The sequence below is a fragment of the Pelodiscus sinensis genome, chromosome 2 (assembly GCF_052426305.1).
Source record: "Pelodiscus sinensis isolate ZL-2025 chromosome 2, ASM5242630v1, whole genome shotgun sequence".
Classification (NCBI taxonomy): Eukaryota; Metazoa; Chordata; order Testudines; family Trionychidae; genus Pelodiscus; species Pelodiscus sinensis.
Genome location: NC_143053.1, coordinates 56690022 through 56717357, shown reverse-complemented (window position 1 = coordinate 56717357; position 27336 = coordinate 56690022). Strand labels below are relative to the sequence as shown.

At 40.9% G+C, this 27336-nt stretch overlaps 1 pseudogene; it reads left to right on the top strand.

The window, feature by feature from the left end:
* The first annotated feature begins 1108 nt into the window (after nt 1-1108).
* LOC102450806 (ubiquitin-protein ligase E3B-like) lies at nt 1109-19574 on the top strand (annotated as a pseudogene).
* The last annotated feature ends 7762 nt before the right edge of the window (nt 19575-27336 follow it).

Here is a 27336-nt window from a genome sequence, read left to right as displayed (position 1 = left end):
ACCACTTACCAAAATCTTGGAATGGCCCCCCATTAACAATTATTGCCTACCCCTGCTTTAAATCATAATTAAATTTGAGATTTCCTACCTTGCAGCTAGAATTTCCATTCTAGAAGTTTTCTCTCCTTTCTCTCAGTAAGTATATGTAACTCCTATTGCCATTAATGAGTTCTATATGCTCGGGGGAGGTGAAGATGATGCAAATTGCTTAGAATTTAAGAGGAAATGCTATCTTTGACCTGAAATTTGTCTAATGTGAGTATCTCAAGTTAGACATTCAGAAATGAAGTAACTCAAAATTAATGGACACATGAAAACATAACTAATGTAATTAATAATCAGAATGGACCTACCACCACAAAGAGGTTACCGTTGGCCAACACTGAAAACTGTTGAAATGACAACAAAACACTAAGAACATGAGAAGTATTGCTTGCCTATGAATTTCCTAGCAGAAATACAGTATACACCAGAAAACATGAATATGTTGTCATTGAACCCAAATTAACTAATTACTATTAATTTGAGAAGGGAGTTTTACCAGCATAAGGAATACAGGATCAGGATCAATGTGCATTTTTAAGTTACTATTATTGAAATGGCATCTCTTCTACATTCAGAGAACAAATTACCTGCTCTTTCACTGTTTCATTTTTAACTTTTTCCTTTTTACGTTTCCTAACGAAATCCAAGGTAAACAATAATGAAACATTTTATGGAGGTAATAATAAGGTTTGCACTAAAACTCACAGAAGAAAGCAAACCAGAACTAGCATTAAAAATCAGGCTTGATGCTATGAGCCAAATTTTCATAATTAGCCACCTAAATTGCATAAACATATTTTCCATTTGCATGGGAAAATGGGAAGTTGCAGGTCCAATGATTTCCACACACAGTTTTGGTATTCAGTTTTGAAACTGTGCTCTGCCCTTATCATATACTGTTGCACTTTTTTATTATTGCACCTTCATGACTAAAACAGCAGAGTGCTATCATTTCAGGGATTTGGAAACTACCACATTGTCAAGAGTCCAAAAGCAGAAATAACTGATTATAGAGGATTCCAGAGAGGAACAGTATCTGTTTCAGATGTCTCTGTTACTGGGTATGGCCAGTAAAGGCAGCCAGATGGAAGTTAATGCTTGCCATCACAGCAGAATACAATTTTCTCCCATAAAATCCATGCAAAGCCCACAGAATGAGCCAGTAGATGCAATGGAACATTATTATGGGTATAATTTACACATGCAAGGTCATAAAAGATTAATAGACTTATACCTAAAGATGAGCCTGGACAAAAAATCCAACATTTTGATAGTGGGGTTTTGGAAACATTTGGATCTAGATATGCATCTGAACTTTGCAGGTAGTCTCTGTCTCTATAAATGGTCAAACCGAAAACAGCTGAATGGCAAAATCTCCCACATTAGAGGAAGTTTAGATCCAGACTGCAAATTTGCAGCTGTACTTCACTGGTACTTATGTCTTAGCTTCCCCAACTTTTGTGGGGTTATATTAAATCACACATTTAATAATTCTTTTATCAAAGTGTTTGTATAAATGTGTTCCCTTACCAATTAATCAGACCAGGACTAAGCAGAAACACTTTGAAATGATTAGTTCTTGATTTAATTGTCAATTTCAACATGCTGTTGCTTGCTCTTTTTTTCTTCAACTTGCCTAACAGCCTTTAGTAGTAACATACACCACTTGTTATTACAAAGTTCCTGCAAGTGATTTATGGAACTCAGCATGTATTTTATTTAAGGTGGAAATCACAGCAGTGAAAAGATTTCATGCCTGTATGTGGACTTTTCTTGGCTTGCCTACTTGTTGCCTCTCAATAAATGGCATATGTGTAACTCCAATCATTTCCTTGTTTTTATAATGTATTTGCAGTATTTAGATGCAAGTAAATGACACTTCTGGGTGTCTTTTGGAGTTAAGGTTTGTAAATGTGTGAAACTGAGCTCAGGTGACCATAATAAAATATATCACTCAATATATTTTGGAAAATGTCTTAATGAAAATGGTAAGAATAAGTAGAGTTACTAAGGAAACAATAACTTAATTAGATTGATTATTAATCACTGAATAACACAAAAGCACATTTTTAACCAGACTTTTTCCTGGTAATGCAAAAGGCATTAATACTCAGAAGCATGCCAAAAGCTAGCAGATTTGAACTCCTGCCATACTGAGTTTATTAAAGTGTAATGTGGAAGAAAAGTACTGAGAGAGACTGAAAAGACAATATTGCATAAAGCCATAGCCACTATCTTTGGCTGTCTTAAGTAGAACTAGTGATAACAGTCCCATTGCAATCAGTAGGACTAAGTGGTTACATAAGTGATCATCAGCATGAATACTCATGGCTACAGACCCAGTGAAACAGAAACATTGTGCTTTTGGTAACATTTGAGTTCCTGGGAAGTAGTTAGCTGTGGAGAACGGCTCTTTTTGCAGCACGTCTTCCCAGCAAACCCTTCATGACCAAAACTCCTTAGAGGGGCTTAGATGTTGCTCCAAGAAAACTGATGCAAACTGAGGGCGAAGAGTGAACTTTGGGAGCAGTAGAGTTTCTGGGAGTGTAACAGCTATGCTCCTTGCTGTCCCCTCCCCAGATGTCCCACTCTGATAACCAGGAAGGGAGTGCTGACAAGGTCAGACACCATTTCTTCCCAGCCTTATCCCTCCTGGTGAGGCTAGAGGGAGTAATCACAGGGAGTCATAGGCGACAGGTGCCTATGAGGGGAAGGAGTGCAGTGAGAGCCATGCAGAGGAACACAGAGGGGGGCATGAAGGAGCACTCCATTTAAGAGTTGTACTTCTGGCAGGGGCACAGGAAAGGCACTGCACCTCCATGAGTAGTTCATGAGCTCAGTACATTACAGGGGTACAGTTGTATCTGGCCTGAACATGGGAAGCACTGGACAATGGGAAAGGAAGAAAATTTTCTTGTGATGAGCTCATGAAGCTCTGTGGAAAGTCAAGGCATAGTCTGGCACTAAATGAAGATTGTTTTGCCATATTTCACATGGGTCCAATACCCCTTCGTATAACTCAATTGACATTAATGAAATTATACCATAGCTGAACTTGCCACAGTGAATGTATTACACCAGGCAAAACATAAAGGGCCAATTTTCATTCAGTTACACTGGTGGAAATCTGGACTATCACCACTGAATTCAATAGTTACAATAATGTTAATGCAGAGTGTCCCCACTGAATTTAGTTGACTTTCCCTGGATTTATACTATTGTATACCAGAACAGAATTTGACCCCAAGTTAACAAAGGCAGACTATAATATGAACAGCAAAGTATTTTGCTGAGTATAGTGATTCAGTCCCTCATATATAAGTAGCTGAAAGTGGTAGTTCCTAGCAAGCCTCATTGGTCCACAGCAGGAAGTGGACAGGAGTGTAATGCAAGATTTTTCATGACAATTGCATTATTATGTTAAAATGTTGAGTCAAGGTCTGTCAAATCTGAATTATTTTATTCATTCATTAAATGCTTATGATATCATTTGAGAACTGTAAGAAATAAAATCTCCCCATGCAAAAATAAAATCATAGTCTGAAAATTGGCTCCATGCTAGGAAGATTGGCAAGATGCATATTTTTCATTTTCAGCTGGAGATTTTCCAGAATATTTGCTCCTGAAATTACAATGCCCCAAAATGTGAGCAAAATCGTACGAGAGAGAGAGAGAGAGAGAGTGAGAGAGAGCAAATGCAAAATAATTCCATCCTCAGTGTTACTCAGCATATTATGTCCTCCCTGTGTTGGTCTTTAATTATAAGATCTCTGCAGCAGGCACTTTCTCACCAGTGTCTTATACCGAGATCAGTGCACTGTTGATGCTTACTGTAGAATTAAAACTTCATTCTCTACCCAAAACACACATGATATTAAAATAAAACAGGCTGATTATCAGTCTCATCCCATCTACATTTGGCCTGAAGACAAGAATCCAGGTTGCACCCTCTCATGGGGAAACCAGCAGGGAACCAAGAGATTCCTCCACATGGTCCTATGACAGTGCAGGGGTTTTCCGCTTGAGAGCAATCTGCTGGCAACTATTGACTTTTTAATGACCCATGTACCACGTAACATAGAATCTGGTCCAGGGTATTATTTTCAAATAGCTTTAATTGCATTACATGATTATGAAGAGCTCTGATTCTTTACTGGTACCAGTTGTTATTTGAGTTTAATGACATAGAGCTGAACGGTAGATAAAGGGATTTAGGCACCTGTCATTTAAGCTTGAAGGTCCAGACTGTCAAATAAAGTTGGTGCAGCACTGGGGGCTAACATTCAGAAACATTGCCATTACATACATGAATTAGGACCCTGTCACTTCATGTATCTATGTCCAACATTTAGGTGCCACTGAGATCTTCAGGACATCTGCTCAGCTGCCACTTAACCCTGTACATACCTAAGCCTCTGTTGGTAAATTCCCCAAGTCACTGCAGGTGAGTTTGCACAGCACTAAGTCCTGGTGCTGACAAGACACTTGGCACTCTAGCTCATGCCTGCCTTGCCAGAATTCTTAGCCCAACCATTCTTCCTACTAGACCACCTGTAGGGATGGGGGAGGGGGCTGATCAGGTAATCTTGGTCAGAGCGGGCCTGCTGGAGGGGGCTCTACACACAGAGAGACACAGATGAGTATACTGGGATTATGGCTGGCTGCCTGCCATGCTCAAGTGTATCGCCTAGCCGGTAGCCCAATAATGAGGGTATTCACTGTAGCACTGAGCAGGAATGATCATTTAGAATCAGGTAAATATATTCCACAAGATCAGTTTCTCAAAGCTGCAGGGACAGATGGGTTTGGATCTCATTTTTTTCTAATCATTATCTCCTAAGTTTGTGTGGCAGTGCCAGACCCCCATGTCTGGATGCCAATACGGGCAGTCCCCAGGTTACGTACAAGATAGGGACTGTAGGTTTGATCTTAAGTTGAATTTGTATGTAAGTCGGAACTGGTACATATTGTAGGGGAAACTCTAGCCAAACATTTCTCCAGAGTTCAGTTTTATTCTCCCACACCTCACTTCCCTCAGTCCTTTATTCTCAAGCTGAGGTGTCTGCTGAGAAAAGCCGCTCTGCGTCTCCCTGGTCTGCTGGAGGGAAGCAGCTAGTGCATGGTTGCCTCACCCCGTTTGTAAGTAGGGATCTGATGTAAGTCGGATCCATGTAACCCGGAGACTGCCTGTACCTCTAATAATAGACTCGCTGTGCTGTTGGTCATCACTCTCAAGAATTCATAGATATTGTGATTTCAAGCTGTCTCTAGATTTCAGTGTTGAAAATCCAGCTGTAGATTGTGTCGTTTTCATTTTTTCCTATCAGCAGTAATTCATATTCCTATTTAACACACAATGCTCATAAATGCTGATTAACTAGATGGGACACTGACTCAACTGATGACTTTCAACTGGTAAGGTCAACAGTGAAATCATGTTCATTATTGGCCTTAGAAATATCAACCCCAATAAGTTTACAAAATTGTTATTAAGTTTTACTTCACTTTTGTGACTCTGGCAAATGAAAATACATAAACAGATTTTCAAAAGCCAGTAGGTGCACAAGTCCCACTGAATTTGTCCCCAAATCATGGAGATGCATTTGAAAATCCTGACCAAATTCTGAGATCCCCTTCAACCTTGGAATAAAATCTAGCAAGAAGAGCTGGTCTTGAGAGATTACAACCATATCAAAATATGGATTTCACCTGGCAGGGGATTTAGATCTGGTAATTCTAATCAAAATCACTTCAAAATGCAGAGTTCAGCTGTTGAGCTCTCTCTTATCAAAGTCCCTTTAAGACAGAACTGACATCTTAATTATTGTTACTGTAATATTTCACAGAGGCTAAAATACTGGCATAATAAAGACATCAGATAAAACCAAAGAAACACTGGAGATTTTTTAAATAGCTTAAAAATTCTTTGATCTTTTAGACCCATAAACTAAAATAAATGACACACCTCCTTGCTTTGCTCTGTTTATGCTTAGCATTTATCTTGCAGTTAATTAAGCTAAATGTTTCTCTATTTTTAGAAGACCAGTGAATTTTCCTTAAAAGAAAAGAAATCATCCTTCCTTTGCCAGTTATTACTAATCTCTTGAAATGAAGCTCTGCTAATTAATCAAAAACTTCTTAGGGGCTCAAACAATCCAACCCAACTGACCCTGAAAGTAAATGAAACACAGAAGTAAAAACAAGAATATCTGAGCCAAGAAAAACATCTTTATTCTTTAAATAGGCCTGAGGGAAAGGCTATGTAGCACACAAGATTCCACAAAAACCAAGCTTTTTCACTGTTGAGTGAAAATAAGATATATGCCATTAGGAATCGGGTTTTCAGGACTGATTTGAGTCCATTCCCATTGAAGTCAAAGGTAAAATTATCATTGAGTTCAATGGGAGCAGATGTTAGGCCAGTGCTGAGTGCTTTTGAAAATTTCATCCTAATTGTGCTGTTGCCATGACAGGATTTCCTCGAGCTGCTTCAAAAGAGGGTAGTTTGAAAAATCATCTGCCTTAGAAATTCAGCTTCATTTATAGGACCTGCACTAGGCTGCTTGGCAATTGATGTGCTTCTGACAGCTATAGTACTTACCATTCTGCCTTTGTCATAGGGCTTAAACTGTACTTCAGAGAGGTTTGCCCTCAGATCTCAAGGGTGTATGTCACTTCATGTGCCGTGGGCATGGTCTTTAGGAAAGAAAGCTTTTACAAACAGAACTTCAGTTTTTCTTGAAGCAGGCAGTGTGAGGAAGTGAAAGGACTGAAGTAATTCAGGGATTTGCTTAAGAGGTCATAAAAAGGGATCAAAAAGCCATTTAGGAAAGTGTCATAAAAATTTCAAGATGAGGAGAAGACTAGTGTGCAATAAACTTGCATTTTCTTTCCTATGTGCACTGCCAACACCCCAGACCAAGGACCTTTCAAAGAGCTGTGCTGTTGTGACACCTTGTTGCTGCTTTAAACATTGCATTAAAGAAGGTGTGGTGCTACGCTGCTTGTGTTGCTTTCAGGAAATTCCAGGATCTGTTGAAGAGTATATGTTCAGTGTAGTTCACTGGGTAGGATTCAGTTACCCTCACTCCTGCTATATGGACCTTTCTCCATAAAGACATCCACTGACTTCTGTTGGGCTATTTGAGGAGTATTGTACTACTCAGCAAAAGTAATATTTACATCTGACCTGGAGTGAGAATGCTGTTTCACTCACTTGCTAAATAATTATAAAGGTCTGGATACTCTGATATGGCCAGTTTGCATGCAGGGAGTGGGTACATATGGTATTTGGTGATCTTGCATCCTCCGGGCTCCGTGGAGCCCTGCTTTATAGGGATTAACTGTGTGGCTATGCCACTTCTCTGCAGGTCCAGTGCAGGGGTCCTGGAAAAATTGTTCATAGTGGGGTGCTGAGAGCCATTGAACCAAACAACAAAGTCCTTTTCTGATGAATGATGCTTCAAGCCAGGGGATGCTGCAGCACCTCCAGCACTCCTAGCTCCATAGCCAACTATCCATTCACAGAGCACAATGAGCCATTTTCTGTCATTGATAGTCTTGGGCTAGATTTTGTGTTGCCATCATCCTAGGTTATAAGTGGAAGTAAGAACTCCATTCTGCCTCAGGTATAGGCTTTCCCCACTTGGGTTCTGATGAGGGGAAATAGACTTGAATTCATACTTACTGCTCTTCAGAATGGGTGGGATGAGGAAGGGAATAGGCAGAGATCTGGCTTTGCTCTCTCGCTGCCTCAGGTGGCAGATTGTCCAACAGCAAATACATATCCCATGGAACAAGGGGGGTTGGATCAGGGTGGGAACTGCTCTACCTGGGCCACAATTTCTCCTTTGGGGCATTCATGGCATGGTGCAGGGATGTGTTGCCCCTTGCTATGATACAATCTAGCCCATGGTTCTCTCCTGAATGTGACAAAGCACATGCAGCTCATTGGGAATGACTACAGCCAAAGGCTGCACTTTAAATATGACAAACATTTGAAGTCATAGAAGCGAAAAATGACCTCTGAAAAAATTATTTGCTTTAAATTGCCACATGTTGTCATGCTTACAAAGAGGTGAACAGATTTTCTTCAGCTTCCATAAATACTCACTATTGGTCTGAGAAGAAGCACGGACAGTCACATCCCTGAAAATCCTTTTGTTGCTGTCTTTCTGAAAATGAAGTCACTGTGCCTAAAAGGCTCAATATTAAGTGCATGAAAAACATGTGCAATTGACCGTGTCCTTCTGTTTCTCCCTGCCCTCACTGCCTCAGAATTTAAAAACAACAACATGGCCGCTGAAAGGGTGCACGCACTAATTTAAAATAGATTTCCAAACGTTTTGGCTTAAAAACCTCTCCTTTTTAAGGAAAAGTTGGCTGGCTATGCTTTAGAAGTGCTGTCTTTTAAAAGTTATTTATTGTTATGCAAACACTCCTGCTGTCTTCTCAGTCTTAATTTAGAATATTCATCCCCAGAGGTTCTAAGACCCTAATGTTAAAGATAAACTCAGACTGTTTGTTTCCCTCAGGAATCTCTTCCTCAGTTACAGCGCTAACCACACTCTGAAATGCTAGCAAATTCACAAGTTCATTTTTATCCTGGGCTTGGATTTTAAACTGCAACATTAGGAGGAAATTATTGTATGTATTCCCAGTGTATTGTTACATATAGAAAGAAGGAATATTTATCTCACAGTTCTGGATGAGGCTAACCAAATACTTTCAACTGAATTTTAAAATAAAGCAAACACTTGTTAAATAATTGTTTGGATAACCTGAATATTCTAAAGAGACACTCTGCATTTCCATTTTTCATACTCAGATGGTCTTTCCAAGATAATACTCCAGCAGTGGCATTAAATCTATCATTGCAGACTCACTAACTATTAGAGATCTGCTGTCATAATTTTTAGCTTTTTGTCTTTTGCACTTCTGATGAGGATTAAAGTCTGCAGCCAGAACTCTTGCTGATAGTTTGAAGATATTTGATCCTATAGTATTTATCCATTATTGGCTCTGTTTACCCAAGGGAAAATTAAGTGCTGTGTCTTAGAACAGTGAGATCTGTAATTCACTGATGCCTTAACTGATCTCTGACAGATGTTGGTCTTTGGGAAAAAAATGAAAAGCTGTGACAGTAGCTTGGGAAGCCAGTTTTGCAAACATACTGTGCTTCTGCAGGTGCACACACAATTATTTGTCACAAAAACTATACAATGGTGAGAAAATGTCTGATGCAAATGGTAATTCAATTTTATTTTATTTCCTATTTCACCTCCTAACAGATTTAAAGGTGCTTTTAATACTTATAGCATGTTCTTCATGCAATACGTTCTGTTGCATCTTCCTTGAATAGAAATCTCCGCTTAGATACAGTTAATGATTTTTCAGACTTACTGAATGTGCCTGTAGCTTTTCCAAAGTAAATCATGGAGAATTGTTTTCTCTATCAAAGTTTAGAGGTCAGAGGAGTTTTTTATTATTCTGGTAATAAGAGGAGTAGAGTTTAATACCATGTTCCAACACAACAGTATATACATTCGTTCCAAAGAATAATATGCAGAAGGAACTACTTCTGATGTTGGGGAGCATGCTTAAAAACTCACACAATAATTACTTAGGGCCTGTCTCCTACCCTTCCCCACATTGTCAAGAATCACAATCTGGAAATTTGTGCTCACAATTCATACAAAGTCAATTACTTTACTGGAATGTTGTCAATAGGAAATATTTCCTTGCTTAAGATACTGCTTTGACTAGAGTGTGGATGGCTAATTTGAGGACTGCAGCTAACCTGCAAACCACACAGATTCCCTACAGTTTAAAAAAACAAAAGAGATTTATTGCCAACTAACTGCAAGTATGAGATTCAATCTGAGCATAACCTATAAGCACTCCCCCACTGGAGTGTATTGCAAGCCTAGTCTTGATAGATGCTGAGAGCTCCATGTTCCATTGGCTTCATTGCTAAGGCATTCAGCACTTTGCAGCATAAGATGCAATAAGATTTAAAGCTAGTAACCTCCTCTAGGTTGATTGTGGAACAACACAAAACATGGACTCCACAAAGAGCTGTTCTCATATAGTAAGGGTGGGTAGCAGCAGGATATATTAATGGTCTGAAACACAAATGTGGAAGAGCAGAATAAATATAGAAGGTTTATTAAAAAGAAAAGCTGTGAGTTACTCGTATTTAAATAGGAGAGGTGTTCTCCAGTATAAATGTGAATAAATCCTACTTCGAAGACTGAAGAAATTCACACAAGTCTGAGAAAAAGAAGACTGAAAACAAGATTATTGGATTTTTCAGCTTAGAAAACAGGAGGCTAAGGGGGGATATGATATAGATCTATAAAATCATGATTGGTGTGGAAAAAGTGAATGAGGAAAATTATTTACCTATTCCCACAATACAAGAACTAGGAGTTACCAAAATGAAATGAATAGGTAACAGGTTTAAGACAAACAAAAAGATTTTTTTCTATACTCAGTGCACAGTAAATCTGTGGAACTCCTTGCCAGAGGATGCAGTGAAGGCTAGAACTTTAACAGGGTTCAAAAAAGCACTAGATAGATTCATGAAGGTTAGGTCCATCAATGGCTATTAGCCAGGATGAGTAGGAATGGTGTCCCCAGCCTCTGTTTCTCTGGAAGTGGGAGACAGGGGAGGGATCACATGAGGATTACGTGTTGTAATCCCTCCCTCAGAGGCATCTGGTATTGGCCACTGTTGGCAGACAGGATACTGGGCTAGATGGACATTTGATCTGACCATCTGTTCTTATGGCTGTTCTTATGTTCCATTAAAGTCAGTGGAAATAAACTACTTTATACCAACTGATGTTTATAAAAACCGCTGTTTAAAAAAATAGGTTAACAAAATGAGTGTGCTTATTAAACAATCAAATTGAGCATTCTCTATGTGATCACATTATTATTGGCCAAATTCAGACACTACATGAGAGAATGTAACTTCTTTGACCCTAAATATACAACTTATATCTTCTACCCCAACCATAATAAGAGGTTTAAAAGCATCAATTTGTAACTAAATTTTTGTATGTGGTTTTATAACACGACAATGACAATCAGGTAGCCTATTGATGGGTTGGATTGTAAATGCTGTCTTAAACAACTACCTGTTATTGAAGCTACATTTCTGCTCAGACCGTTATAGTAGGAGGTGGCAAAGGCAAAAAATGGTCATTCAGGTATAAGGGAAATGTAAGTTCCCAGTCCTGAGAAAGGAAAGAACTATAATATATTATCTACTGAAGCCACTGTACCCAATTCTTTTCAAATATGCAAGAATGATTGATTTAAGACACTATGCAAAACTTCCCAATCTCACTAAGGGTACAATTACTATTGAAACATGTGTGCCTGGTTTTAAACAATCTCCATGAAAGGAGGACACAAAAGGCTCATTTGGGCTAAAATTATTTCACAGATTATGGAATTTACTGTGTCTTATTTATAAAAGAGACTACCATCCCAGATGTGAACTGCCCAAACAGACAGAACTGATTGATTACTCCATAGATAAACTTATTTCACACATCATCAAGAAAAATTAACATTTGAAATATGGGAATAAGTAAAGAATCAATTCAGTTCCAAGCAAAATGGTGCAATTAAAAATAGTTGATTGGAAACTAAAAGGATATTTAAAAAATCCCAACATCTAATATTTAATGCTAGTGAGATGGGATTAAGAGAATCATTGCTTTGTCCAATTTTTGTTTACTGTCTTTTTATAGTCAAGTCTTGTGGATATATGTTATCACCAGTAAATAAAATATAGGATAAATCAAATAGAGTATATGATTCACATGCAGTAAGCTGAAAGTTTGCTTTTTCTATTTTCATCAAGAATGTAAATAAGGTAATTGTCTATAGCAACAATAGGCTGAAACACAGAACCATATGGTTGGACAGTAGCCTAGAATTTAACTTGTATTAAAAATTTATGTTTCCTTTTTAGACCATCTTTCTAAAAATTCAAGTATGAAATTCTGGTACCACTGAAGTCAGTGAAAATTTTGCCACTGGTTTTAATGAACTAGAATTTCACCTCAGCAGCCTCTATATATGCAATGCTTGCTTGGTAACCATAGAAGTATTTATATTACAGTAGTGTCTAGAGGTTTCAACAAATATCAAGGCCCCATTGGACTAGGCACTATTCAAACACACATTGAGTCCCTGCCCCAAATACATAAATACACCAGATGATGGTGTGAGGGGAAGCACAGATACAGAGCAGTAGAGTGACTGGCAGAGGGCACACATCAGGTTAGTAACAGAGCTGTAATAGAATACAGGTCTTCTGGTTCCTAGTCCAATGCTTGAACCCTAAATCAGTGCTTCATCTACTAGACCACACTGCTTCTTCTCTGTGTTTAAGCACAAAGTACTACCTCAATGGGCTGTATAGTTCCAAATTACCTATGCAAATTGTTGCTGGAGTAAATAGATAGTGGAAGGAACAAAGTGATTTAAAAATCACAGCAAGCCTCAGAGATCATTCTCTCTCTCTCATAGGATCTGTAGTTTGCACATTAGCTATTTCAGTTTGTCCCTGACATTCAGGGAGTCTAGTTTTTAATCTGCAGTGATGGACTAGAAAAGAAATGAAAACCAAATTCCTCACTGAAATATACTACCCAACCACAGGTTGCACTGATAATAAAGAATCCACAGAAAGTAAAGAAAATATCCATATTTGTTCAAACGTTCTGTCTTGGAATATTTACCACCAATGTCATTTTCCTTTTATTATCAGTAGAACCCTCCAAGGGACTATGTGTGGTTCTCCATGACACTGGGAACTCCTTAAATCCTAGCAATGAGATTCAGCTGTGTCTATGAGCTTTAATTGATCTGCGATGTATGACTATTCACACAACACTCACTACATTCACACAACACTCACTACATTTCCAAGATCCTTATATCCCAGTATCCACTTGGCACCGCATAAAACATGGAATGGATTTTCTAAGGAAGTCTTTTGTTATGTTGTTCTAGCCAGGAGCATAGAAAGACATCCCCAAACCATTGCAGTGTGCATCACACCAGAAAGTAAATAAAATTGCTAGTTTAACAAACTTTTCTTTTGAACATACAGGATTGGATCCTGTATGATATATTGTCCTTTTATCTTTGTTTATAATCAGCCAACCCTGGGAAAACTAACGTGTTTCCCAAAGTTAGTATCCACAAAGCCAAACAATTATACGTTCAGATACCTACTGTGTGAGCTGGTATAGTACAAGGCGGACTGTTTTAATGGAAAAAGAGTCAGGCCCACATACACCATTCTTCCAGATCTGTACAGTATAGTGCAGGGTAAGTCTCATATACTCTTTACATGCACAACCTTGCTCTTACTATTTCATAATTTTATGAAACAGTCACATGCCATTTTAAAATTCAACAGCCTAGACCAGTGTTTTCCAAATGGTGTTCCGGGGAACCCCAGGGTTCTATGAAGTGAAAATAAGGGTTCCGCAAGAAAATTCCATTACAATAACATGTTATTATTTAAAAAATAATAATTAATATTAAGCATTTATGAATTTTATTGAAAACAATTTTCATTTGTGTTGATCTCATGACCTTGTTTAGCATTTGTTTATTATTATCCTTACTTATTTGTGGTCTACTTTTTCAGCTCCATATATAAGACTGCTATTAGGGGTTCCACAAAATTCTTTTGAGTTTAAAAGGGTTCTGTGGCCAAATAAAATTGGGAAACACTGGCCTAGACCATTTAGTCTAATATGAGGCATACTAAAGGACCTGAGCTTTATATATATATATATATATATATAGACAGAGAGAGAGAGAGAGAGAGAGACTAGAAGATTTACCTGGCATTGCTCAGGTCCTTAAATGATATTTTTTGTTTTTTGGAAAATAAAATGAAAATGTACATGCTTCATTTAAATCATTGCTCTGGTGTGAGGCTGGGGATGAGGGGTTCAGTATGCAGGCTGCCCCAGGGAGAGGGGACTACCACAGCTTTCTCTCACCACAGCAACTTGGGTCCAAGTGAGAAGTGCCTCTTCATGGCTGCTGCAGCTCCAGTGGGCACAGCCGGGGGATAGTGCACGTCCCCCAGCTGGAGCAGGTCCAGCTTTATCTGCTCACTATGCTTCCTGGCCAGAGTGAGGAATGCAACAAACTATGCACTTTCCCCTCACTCTCTGATGAAGGGAAACAGCCAGCAATGTCCCTGTATGAATCAGGGGTGCCACCTTCCCTAAAGGACAGCTGCGTTGTTAGGAGTGGGGCAGTCCTGAATGGGGCCAACCCCTTTCATCTGCCTGGTGATTCAGTCTCTCTTCTGTATGGTTTTATAAGAAGCAATCCCATTCCAGGCACTTCTCATTTTCCTGGCACAACCAAAACCTTTAAGTTTATGATAAGAGGAATCTGTATACTGAGGTTGGTGATCTTAGCTCTTACCATTTAGGAGGAGTTCTTGAACACACTCTCTCAAATATATAGTAGAATATAGACCCATAAGATTTAATTTGCTTTTTCTGTGCAGAGTTTTATATCCAACTCTAAGAAATCAGAAAACCAGCAGCCATTCTTCCACTTGTAATTAGTGCTTGTGTCTATTTGTCCACCAGTGAAATGCTATCGCATTTTATGGGCAGCAGTACCAAAAGGAACTCTGTGTATTGGTCTTTTAAAGGGAAAAAGGTGCTATTGGATTGGCAGGCTGAAAATGACATTGATGGAAATACCAAATATTAAAATAATCCCAGAACATATTTTCAAGAAGGGCAGGCTTAGATAAATGACTCTAAGGAGATGTTGCCTTGGTAGAGTTCACAGATGACTTTTAACTACTGTATATGCTTTCTCTCTCAACTTCTCTCCTCCCTCCCCCCGTCCCATCCCCCCCCAAAAAAGACCTGTGATGTTTGCGGCTATCCACATCTAATTGCAGCTCACCTAAGACTTGCTAGCAAGATACCGGTTGTAAAACACAAGCCATAAGATCAATATTTCTACAGATTTGCTACATTTTAGCCATCCAGAAATATTCTTTCTGCGCCCACAATGCAAACACCCATTCTGCTAGGCTTATGACTGGTCAGGATGGAAGTTGTAAAGAAGGTGATACCATTCTGCTAGTGCATAAATTGTTTTTGTCCCAACTTATTTGGAGAAATCTAGTTCAAAAAAGTAATTAATGTGAAGGAAACTTTGATTTATTAACAATACCCTTTTTAGGGATACAGTGGAGAGCATTGTGATAAATATGTTTTGCAAATTCTGGACACAGACCACCCCTTATTATTGCCAGAGGCTAGAACCCTGGGATTCAATAGCACTGTGCTCCTCTACTTCTAACAGCCCTGCATTAATGTGGTGTGGAAAACCTATATATAGAATACTTTTGTTAAAATCAGATTATACTAATTCTATATGAAGTGCTTTAATGAAAAATGTTTAATGGCTGAAATACTATAAGACTGCAGTTAGAGTGCAGGTGCAAAAATGATATTCTACACTCCCTGGAGAGCACACTTGTACATACTGTGAAATATCAATTAAAGTTTATAGTTGCCTGTGCCGGTTAAATGTCTTTGTCATGGGAAATTTTTGTTCTCTCTTATGAAGCAATCATTTTGGGTTAAAATGTGTACTGAATTATGTGGGCATTTTGAGTTATTAAGGAATAGATTTGTTTTACAAGCAAGCTGTAAGCATTCTTTGCTGTTTTTATGAGGTCATCTACATGACTTTTAAATGGGGCTCTTGGCCAACGCCGATTCTCACATCAGTTCATTAATTCACACAGCTGTCTTCAAAAACTACAAGAATAATATATACTGCAGTCTGAAAAAGAGAGGTGGATTTCAAGGCTGTATTTCAATCAAGGGGTCCTGCTGACATCATAAACTATGAGAAGACAGCTTAAGCTGGTTTGTGAACAGCAGCAACCTCTTGATTGAAATACAGCCTGTTTTAATTGATTTTTTTAATATATGGAGAAAGGATACAGACAATCATTTTCCTGTTAGCACAAATAACACCGAAAAGGACTCCACTACACACAACACATTCTCGAGGGCACAGGCAAATCTCAGTCCAAAACGGCAAAGGTCATCCCAAAAAACCTAGTCGTCACATATCATCATGTGCCAGGGCAAGAAGTGTGGCCTTCAGAGGTAAGGAAGGTCTTGTAGATAAGGTACCAGATTGGGGGACAGAAAACCTGGGGTTAGTTTCTGACTCTGCCACAGACTTCTTGGTGATGCTCCGTGCCTCAGTTCACAGTAGTCCACTTTTATGTTGTTCCCCTTCTCCCAGTCCTTTGTCTTCTCTAGTTACCTGAAGATTTTGGGACCAGGGATTGTCTTTTAGGCTATGTCTACACTGCAAGCTTCTTGCGCAAGAAGCTTTTTGAGGAAGAGATCTTCCGCAAAAACGTCTTGTGCAAGAGTGTGTCCACACTGCAAAAGTGCATCAGAAAAGTGATGCGCTCTTGTACAAGAGAGTGTCCAGATTGCATGGACACTCTCACATGAAAGCTCTGATTCCCATTAAGAGACTGGCCACCAGGGTACCTGTGCTTCTTTTGATAGGCTGTTTTTGCACAAAAACCCTGTTTCCTGTCCACACACACCTTTTTGCACAAGAGCTATTGCGCAAAAAGGAGTTATTCCTCGTAGTAAGAGGAATACCTGTACCGCAAAAATCCCACTGTTCTGTCGATTTACTGTAAATTTTATTGAGCAAAAACACGCTTGAGGTATGAACGCTCCATGAGTTTTTGCACAAAAACAGCCATTTTTGCACAAAAACTCTGCAGTGTAGACATAGCTTTACTATACGTTGTCTATTACCCTTGCACAATGGAATCCCTATCTTGGTTGGGGCCTCATGGCACTATTACAATATAAATCATAGCAATACATCAAAATATAAATAACCCAATAAAATACTTTGTATTGGAGGTATAAAAGAACAATTTGTAAAATGTTTTAGAGAAGTTATCCTGGGCCAGCAAATATGGGTAAAAAGAAGACTACAGTGTGCCCTCAAGAGTTGTGTCAAAACTTAATTAACCTGTTACGCTCATTTCCTTGTGCCTCTATAACAGCTTCAGTTTGGTTGTGACAAGAAGTGGATGCACCAAAATAATTGGGGTCATCTAGACTACAGGGAACGGTAAAAAGAAGATATGCAAATTCTGCAGCGTGAAAGTAATTAAGATGTGTCTTTTTCAGTGAAACCCCCTCCACCCTCCCGTTTGTCAAAAAGCCACATAAACCTCCTTTTTTGAGGTTTCAAAAGTGCAATCGGAAGAAGATATCCAAATTCCTGCAGAATTTGCATATCCTCTTTCAACTGTTCTGCATAGTCTAGATACACCCTGAGATAGTAATAGCAGGGATTGTGTTGCTGTATCCTGAATAGTATGGATGATGAGAATGAGCCCAAAGTGTGGTATGTGTCATTAGCACTCTCTAAGAACCTTACAATTCTTGAAGATCAAACAAAACAAGGACGTTTTGTGGTTTTGATGCAAGTTTCTCAAACAGCTTAAGCCTGACATCCTACAAGATTCTAAACTGGTCAATTTGCACCTTAGGATGCTGATTACCTTTATAGACACTTTCATGTGGAAAAGGAGGAAGACATGAAACCTGCCATGACCACACATGTCCCAAATATCATGGGACATCTGAATCAGAAGGGATTTCGTTCTGTGCTGCAGATTTTGCTAACGAAGATACAGACCATTTCTATCCAAAGGCACTTTAATTTCAGTCTTTTCTCTTGCATTGCAGCCTGTGATTGCTGCTCAGTTGTCTGACAATCTCTTGCAATCATTTCTGATCCATATCATGCTTGTGCCTGTGATAGTGACTCACCTTGCTACATTAACACCTGAGTATCTGGCAGTGATAGAAGCCCATGACCTTTTTTTCTAATTCATCTTATTTTTAACTCAGGAGGCTCAGGGATGAGACGTCTGTGTATTTAGAAGGAAGCTGTACTCTTCTTGTTGACTGGGTAACCTCATTTACCCGGGCTCCTTGAACAACAAAGTGCTGAAGGAGGAGACAGCATCCTTTGTGAGCATGCTTATTCACATGCTCTTGTACTACCAGAAGTACGTGTCACAAAAGAAATCCAACCTCATGCACTGGCACCCTGTCCTTGGCTGGTTCTCCCAGACTGTGGATTATGGGTTAAATGAGTCCATGTCCCTCTTGACAAAGCAGTTGCAGCATTTCTGGGGATTCCTCCTAATTTGCATCCTTTCAGCGATGTTCTCACCAAGAAGCTATTGGAGACTCTGGAGCTGACTCACCCGCCGGAGCCAACTGTTTCCCCACAGAGCAGCCTTCCCATGAAAAATCTTTTCAAGTAGCCTTCCAGAAGTCCACCTATGTTTGCAACATCCTCAAGCCAGTTGGAGGCGAGTGGGTGGATTCAGTAGAGGTGCAGACGGTGTGTAGCATCCGTGTGCTGTACCTAACAACCCTGATGACTAACACAGATCCGCCTGCAGATGCTGACAGGCCTCACTTATCTTAATGACCTTTCTTCTTCTTGAGTCAGCTGCCTGGGCACCATCACAGTGTCTTCTATGGCTCAGTGGATGAACATCTGTCTTTTGACTCAGAGTTCTACAAAAACCTCACCTCAATTAAACGCTACAATGGAGAAATCAGTGACTTGGGTTTAGCGCTCTCCTACGATGAAGATGTGATGGGTCAGCTTGTTTGCCATGAACTTGTTCCTAGAGGGAAGACCTTTCCTGTACCCAATGAAAATAAAATCATCTACATCCATCTCATGGCTCATTGTTGGATGCACACGTGGATAAAAAGTCAGTCAGCTGCGCTCATTAGTGACTTCTGGTTGAATGGATTCTGATGTTTTCTGCACTTGAGTTACAGTGGCTCATATCTGATTACAATACTGAAATTGACCTAGAGGACTTAAAGAAACACACTGTGTACTACAGTGGCTTCCATGGCAGTCAAAGGGTCATTATCTGGCTCTTGGACATCCTAGCCCACAACTTCAGCCCTGAAGAGAGACCGATGTTTCTAAAGTTTGTTGCCAGTTGTTCCTGGCCTCCACTTCTGGGCTTTGCATACCTCAAGCCTCCTTTCTCGATCCACTGTGTAGAAGTATCAGTCAATCAGGACACTGGAGATACCCTGGGCAGCGTGCTAAGAGGCTTCTTCACAATGCACAAGGAGCCAGGCGGCCGGCTTCCCACCTCTTCTACTTATTTTAACCTGCTCAAGCTTCCCAACTACAACAAGAAGAGCATCCTGTGAGACAAGCTGCACTATGCCATCAGCATGAATACGGGCTTTGAGCTCTTGTATCTGCCTTTACACATGGGAGCCGTCAGCCAACTCCAGAGAAACTGCCCTTCATGCAAAGAGAATGGGTCAGCTCCAAGGCAAATATATGCAACTGGTATTAGAGGTTCACAGAGAGAGCTCCTAGGCCAGGGGTGGGGAATCTAAGGCCCAGGGGCCAGCTGTGGCCTCGGCTTCCGGATCTGGCCTCCGAGGCTCTGGGCTACCCCTCAGCATTAGGGAACCCATGCTGGCCCTCCAGCCTCCCCTCCTCTGCTGTTCCCCTGTGGGACTGGAGCACACAAAATCTACTAGCCTGGGCCCACCTAGGCTCTGGTGTGCAAGGGGAATGTGGGGAGTGTCTTTCTCCTTCTCAGTCATGAGCCACGTCTGTGAGGTTTTTTTTTTTCTGCTTCTCATTTGCGTGTGGCACCCGAAAGATTTTTCTGTGGTCAGTGGCCCCTGACCTAAAAAAGGTTCCCCACCCCTCTCCTAGGTGAAGGAGCCGTGGATCTGCCTAGGCTCTCCTGCAGCACTAGGAAAAGTGTTGGGTCTGACCCCCGTGTCATGTAATCTATAACTTAAAATCAAACCTAGGGAGGGCACTAAGTTAGCATCGAAAATCCCTGCATGAGTCCAGCAGGCAGTGTGTCCTGGGACATGGTGAAGAGTCCAACTTAGCTGCTGTCATGTGAGGGGAAGGGGTTATTTCTCTTTCTTAGGAAATGGCCCAGCTCTTTCATTGGAGGGGATAGGGGGGAGCCATTGCACATAAGGCGATGGTGAAAATGTTACTAAAGAATTAGGAGGCTCTGCTGCATTGACTGGAACTTTCATTAGTTCCTTCACTCCGGTAAAGCTTCACAAAGGGTGACTGTGCATCAGGCAAGGCCAGCATGCTCATCTCCAGGGAAAACAAACTGCTTGCCTGAGTTTAGAAGCAGCAGCCAAGAATGGCAGAAAAATAAACCCTCCAATCTCAAAGACAGTTTCAAAGTGTTCAGAGAACAGACACAGAGGCTGGAAGGCAGAGATAATCATGCCTCTGCTGTTTCTTGGCCAGTTCTGTGTGTTGGAGGAGAGGGACCACTTTCTGCTCTTAAGCAAAATTAGAACAAGGTTTTAACTTAATTTGACTTTCATCTTACAAGTGACCAGGAAGCACAATGGCACTTGTATAGTGCTCGACTGTGTCAGTGTCAGTAAATGCATCTTCCATGCTTGGAATGCATCAGGCTGCCAACAGCCCATGGTAAAACACTTCTGCTGGGAAGTTTGCCTCTTGCTCAGAGATGTAAATTTCATACTTAAGGCTATCTCCTCTCTTCCCCCTGGAGGTCGCAGCTTTAGGCCATTTGTAACCCAGATTTGGCCTTTCCATAACCCAGTGATGTTTGTTTGCCAAACTATTTATTTTTGATATTTTTGGCCTTATTTTTATTGGCTTATACTCACCTGTTGCATCCGGCTTTTTAGCTGGTGGTTCTGAAGAAAGAGTCTTTTGTGGGGAGGGAAGGTGTGTATACGTATGTGTGTGCATGACAGACAGGGAGGGTCACACATGCTGGCCATTTCCACTATTCTTAAGGATGAAATACAGAGATTATCCTGTCAAACCTCTTTACACAGCCAGCCTGCTGCTTTGCACCTCTGACATTTTACAGCCAGAATGAGTCCTGCTTCCATCCAGTAATTCTCCATGTAATTCTCAGGTGTCCCCTTGTGCTGCATGGATTTCTGGAAAGCACAATGTGCACCAATGTTCAGGCACAAATTAGTTTTCTTTTAATTTCTTCACTTGCGACCCACCTAATAAAAAGAGCTTGTGCCAAGGCTGCTAGCTTCCCCCATCTCCTTCCCATCCTTCTCTTAGCATTCGAGGGCCATGGGTGTGTGTGCTGCGGGATCCCAGGGGGCAGGGGCGTGTGTGTGTGTTGCGGGATCCCAGAGGGGAGAGGTGTGTGTGTGTGTGTGTGTGTGTGTGTGTGTCTGTTACAGGATGCCAGGGAGGTGACCTGGTGCTGGGATGGGAGGAAGGTGAGTTGAGGGATTCAGGGACACTGTGGGTCTGGGGGCTGCTCCAGCCCAGCCAAGCCCTGGTAAACAGAGTAGGTTGGGGAAAAGACCACTTGCATTTGGTGCACTGAAACCATGATGAGCCTTCCTGTGTTGTGAGGCTTGTCCACCATTTCTCACTATGTGACTGCTGGGCAATTTAGAAAAGATAAAGGGAGACTCTGAAAACAAAGCATATGTGGCTCATGTTTGTATATGGATGAGCTGACAGGTCTGGATTACCCAATAGGCAGACTAAGCGGCTGTGTCTAGACTTGCCAGTTTTTCCGGAAAATCAGCAGCTTTTCCAGAAAAACTTGCCAGCTGTCTACACTGGCTGCTTGAATTTCCGCAAAAGCACTGACGATCTCATGTAAGATTGTCAGTGTTTTTGTGGAAATACTATGCTGCTCCCATTCGGGCAAAAGTCCTTTTGCGCAAAACTTTTGCGCAAAAGGGCCAGTGTAGACAGCCCAGATTTGTTTTCCGCAAAAAAGCGTCCGTGCCAATCTAGATGCTCTTTTCCAAAAATGCTTTTAACGGAAAACTTTTCAGTTAAAAGCGTTTTTGGAAAATCATGCTAGTCTAGACATAGCCAGCATGTGCTTAGGGCATCAGCAAAGCAGGAGCACCAAAAAAAAGAAGAGATTTTACGGTATAGTATTGTTTTTATTTTGAATTACGTATGAGGGGCACCATAATCTTTTCAGTGCTCAGGGCCTCTAAAGGTCTTAATCCAGCCCATAGATGAGTATGAGTATTTCTTCTGCAGAAGTAAACCCTCAGGTTGCCAAAATGTTTGCTATGGCACAGTCATCCAAAGCCCATTTCCTTGATAACGCGCATCAGGCCCAGGAGGAGCAAAGAGAGCATGCAGCTCACAGCTGTACAATCAGCTCGCTGGCCTGGATTGGTGACTGCAGGCAGACATACCGAACCCACCATGTGTGGCTTCTTCTGCTCTCTCTGCGCAACTCTTTGCGTGCGTAAGTGTGTGTGTGTGTGTGTGTGCATGCGCGAAGAAGTTCCATACCCTTTTCGCTTGATCCAATTGCGGCATTGAATAAATCAGGATAAGTGTAACCCTGGAATGATCTCCAGTGAAATTATGTAACAGGGAGAGGGGGAGGACGAGCGATTCCTTGTGAGGTTTAAGTGATCATAGATTCATTGTCAATGCAGCTATGACAACTAACACTCAATGTGGATCTGAAGCAGGATCTTCTTGTGCTGTTTCCAGTTTCATTGCAATCCCCACCATCTCGATATGAATCTAATTCTCTGATATCTTCATCCAGGTATTTATAATCAGGTGATCTGGATAAATTAGAAAGAGCTTCTTATGGGCCTGTCTGAGCTGAAGCTTCTCTAACACTCTGGAGGTCTATCCTTCAGTAATGTTTTCCAGCATTTTCTACATTGTTTTGGTTTCTAGATTCATTTGGTGGGGGGCTTTGGATGTTGATAATAGGATACAGACCTTTGTCTGCTTCAGATCACTGGTTCCAGTCTAGTTCTGGTCAGTAGTGACCAAAAGCTAGTACCAACTAATGGCTGTTGTATGGCCTATGTGGAATGAACTGATGGTCTCAGATCAGGTCCTCATTACAAAAGCTACTGCAACTTTTATTTGGTTGTGATGCTTCCCAGTGGTACCCTGGATTGTGAGGCACCTTTCTATAATATGCTCTTAGGATGAGGAAACCTTGTCTATGTCTGCCCAACTCCATGGGCAACACAGGCACTCCTCTCTAGGTCTAAGCATGCCCCTCTGTTTCTCTAGAGGCTAGCAGTATGCACTCTCCAACTCCCGAGCATCTCCCTGAAGTGTCCAGTCCCTGTTCCACTGCACGCAAACAATGGTTACAGCTCCGCTGCTTCCAGAGCACCAGTGCCCCTCAGCTTGCCACTTCCTCCCCGGATCACTGATCAGCTTAACACACAGCATGTGGATATGTTAATAGTCAAATTAAGTACAAGTTTATTGAGCAAAGCCCAGAGAGTCAAAGTAATAGCAAGCAGAAGTGTTGGAAACAAGGCTACCTGGAAAATAAAATTATGGCATGCATTCTAGAGCCTAGATGTAATTCACAAGATACTCTGATGTCTAATGAATTATTGCTTGCCAGAGCTTTACAGTGAGGCTGGCTGTGATCTGCTTTCTGTGAAACAGCCCAGGCTATCAGCTTGCTGCCTCAGTGAAGTATGTGCTGTGTTTCTTTGCATTTCCTGATATGCCAGAATAATTATTTAATCTGTCATAAAGAGGACACTTCTTTGCTGATTTTTTTTCTGTTTGGTTTTCTGTCTTGTAGATTTCACAATCTTTCAACTGGTATTTGGCTTAGTATGCAAATTGGCCTCCATTTTAAGGCATTCAATACACAAATGACCAGACAGAGATAAGAATCTATTACTTCCTGCCTGAAGGAAATATGTCACCCCTTGATGACCTGCCTTAATTTCCAGACCTTAAGAATATTTTATTATAGATGCATAATTTTGTAAGGATTATTTATAGAGGGATTTTGTAATGATTATGGTGAGAATTGAGTTCTTAGCTCTCAGGAAAGATCTCACATGCTACCCTTTGGTGAATGATTATGTGTCTATCTGACGTAGGGGTTCCCTGTAAAATTCTATGCCTCCCCAGTGCTGTCAATTGACGCCAAGAAATCCCTGGGTCACAGAGTGATCACAGAGTGCTTAAGGTGCTTGTAAGAGGACTGCTATATTCAGTGACCCATAACAAGAGCTTTCCAGTGCCCCACCCAGGCTATGTCTACACTACAATGATCTATCTGGAAAAGATATGCAAATTGTGGAGTGCAATTTGCATGCCTTTTTTCAATAGTTTTTTTGGAAGAGGTTTTTCCAAAATTTGGCCCGTCTACATGGGGTCAAATTTTGGAAAAGCCTCTTCTTTTGGAAGAGCTCTTCTTCTTCCACAAAAAAAAGCAAAAGAGCAGACGCGTTCCCTGGATACAGTGGAACAGAGGTATCCCGGTGGAACAGAGGTATCCTAGTATAGACATAGCCCCAGGCTCTCTGCCTGAGAAACTCACCTTTAAAAGCACAGCCCCTCAATATCACATGGTCCTCTCAGCAGACAGGTCCAAGTTCAAATGAGCACTTGCATTGTGAAGAGATCCCTGCAGGTCCGTTTTGAGAAACACCAGCAAGGCAAGAATCTGGTAATGCTGTTGCCATACTTTGCCTGTTGAGTAGATATAAGACTTCTGTATGCAGAGTTAAAGTAAGCCCTTTTCACAAACACTTTGATAAGAATTACAAGTTTGTGTCATAGCAAATATCCCTAAGATCATGTGTGCGTGATAAAATTGGTAGCACTCAGGGAGTTTGGGAAAAATTATCTGTCTAGGAAGTTTACCTAAAAATAAAAAAAACACTCCAAACCTCTGAGTCTAGAAAGAATTTCATTTTTTTTCCATTTGATAATTGCCCCACCACACTTTGTAGGTACAAATATACGTTTAAAACAGTACAAATTAAAACTCTATAAAACAAGACTGTCACAATGTCAGCTCAAGAGATACAAAAGACATCTTCTGAACTAGAAGTTCAGCTCTCTCAAATCAGTCCTTCTGACAATAGCCCAAGTAAGTAGAAGTCACGCATTACAACTGGGGCTCCCTCAGGCTATGTCTAGACTGCAGGCTTCTTTCAGAAGAAGCTTTTTCAGAAGAGAGTGTCCACACAGCAAAAACTAATTGAAAAAAACAATCTGCTTTTTCAAAAGAGAGTGTCCACATTGATTGGATGCAATCTCTCATTTAAACTGTGATTACTATGGATGGAGTAGACACCACGGCACCTGTGCTTTTTCCGGGAGGCCTCTTCTTTCGGAAAATAAAACCCTCTTCCCCGTCCACACACACCCTTTTCCAAAGAACTCTTTTGGAAAAAGGCTTCTTCCTCATAGAAAGAGGTTTACCACCGTTGGAAAAAAAAAAACCCTCTTTTTTTGACTTTCTGTTGAAAGAACGCAATTGTAGTATGGACGTAAGTGTAGTTTTTTCAGAAAAACTGCAGTGTAGACATACCCTCAGAATAACAAAGTTAATGAATTCCACGTGGGATCTTGGACTCACAACGTGAATGCCCTACAACTAGTTCCTCAGAATTCAACTTTGACATTGACAGTGGCAGCATCTGAGCTGCTCTGAACACAGATTGTCCATCCTATGAAAAGATTGACAATACAAAAAAATCATCTTGAATCAGGATGAAAAGCCAACATTTTGAAAAAATTTGCAAGATAAAAGTTTGAAAGCATTTAGTCAAGTTCATCAAAAACTGATACAATTTTGAGAAGAGTGCTTGGTTTTGTCAAAATGACATTTTCTGGCAGAAAACTTAGTTGATGAATATGTTTGAACCAACTATAACATTTGCCGGGGGGGATCTCATTTATCAGACTGAAGCACAAAGAGACAGGCTATCTCTAAGGTAACCTAAGCCTGCTCTCTAGGAACTAGAGAAACGAGACAAGAGGAGGCCAATGAGAAGAACATACCATTTAAAATTATGACAGGAACTTCTCTTTGAACCCTCCTGTCAATGTCCTATAAATAAAGGAATTGTTACTGCAAAGAGGCCAGCAGTGGCAAACACATTGTAAACTATTGTTGTATATGCCTCATACTCTATTAATTTATCTTCAGTTTGCTAGCTGTCTGGACACAGTTTTTGTGGAGATGAGGGACTTATACAAGAAGGATGACAGTGGGTCCTGAAGATAGTCCTCCACTAGAGTGGACCAAATGTTTGATTTCCCACCAAGAACTGTAAAAGGCATATGCCAATCACCCAGCCTGATACCTTCTTTGGACTAAGACAAAACAGAGCCTAGTAATAGGGGGCAAGGAGCAAGAAGAGGGTATGTTTGTTTACAGAGTGTTTCAGAATGACCTCTTCAGAACAAGACACCCTGCAATGGAACCAGAGCTTTCCTGGTCCCTGAGTAGAGGTCATAACAGTGGGGCATGGGCAGCAAGCTATCATGTAACATGAAAGGCAAGATGGATATATCTAACAGAGAAAATGACAGCCGGTGGGCTTATATGAGAAGCTGGCCAATAAGCCATAGGGATTGGCTACCAGTCAAACATCTGCACTCTGAGAAAGAGCAGAACAAATAGGTTAATTCATTTAATTCATGGTTCCTGTTTAATACAAGTGAGGCCAATGCCAAGATGGATGATGAACAAAGGGAAATGGATTTCCTGTTCCAAGTTTGTACTCTGTGATGTCAAGTAACTAGCATATAGAGTCTGTAAGAACCTAGCTGGGGCATTAACTATCTTACTTCCTCCTGTGATAGTGTGTGCACTAACAGGAGTAGACACCCTATAAATGACAGTATGATGATCACCTTCCCAACATTCCAGTGCAATGGCAAGATGAAATGCCCCAATGCATAACCACTCCACTTCGTGGCATTGTATTTGAATGGGCATCATCCCTAGAACATGCATGCTTCTTAGTCATATGAGACATCTTCTCTGATAGCACAAAAAACTCTACTAGAAAGTATTCCCTGGGAATGTTGGGAAGGTAAACCACCACAGGCCAGATTCAGCGATGTTCTTAAATGGATGCACTGTATGGGAGGAAGGGAAGGACACAAGCAATGTTGGCTGCATAAAGGCCAGGCAAACCTACAGTCTCTTCACACTAGAGAGTGTGGAGATGATTCTATCCCTACTATTTGTGGAGCTCATGGCACTCCAAGGGAGGGGGGAGGGATGGGAAGTGGGTGGGCGGGGGGAACAGACAATGTGCTCTCGCCTGCACCACTCCGGGGATTGGGACTGGAACTCAGGGGAGGAGCAAGCTACAGAAGTGTAGTAGT